The sequence below is a fragment of the Penaeus monodon genome, chromosome 33 (assembly GCF_015228065.2).
Source record: "Penaeus monodon isolate SGIC_2016 chromosome 33, NSTDA_Pmon_1, whole genome shotgun sequence".
NCBI classification, from domain to species: Eukaryota; Metazoa; Arthropoda; class Malacostraca; order Decapoda; family Penaeidae; genus Penaeus; species Penaeus monodon.
Window position 1 is genome coordinate 7011625 of NC_051418.1, and position 255 is coordinate 7011879.

Sequence of the window (255 nt, forward strand, 5' to 3'; positions counted from 1 at the left end):
GAAGTTTCAGTGGTTCCTAACTCTCTTCCGGTCACAACCTTTTTTTCAAACACACGGACATTCGCGAGCAGTACAAATTTTAGTGATATAATCCGACAATCTCCACAAAATTAATTTAACTAATTGTAAAACTTATTCTTTATGGCACAGTCTTAATATGAACACTTCTAAGCGCCAAGTATAAAGGCCAACAATATTTTTCTCAAAGGTTTTGCGATTCCCTGTTAACCATCCGCGATTCCCTTGGGGGCCGTG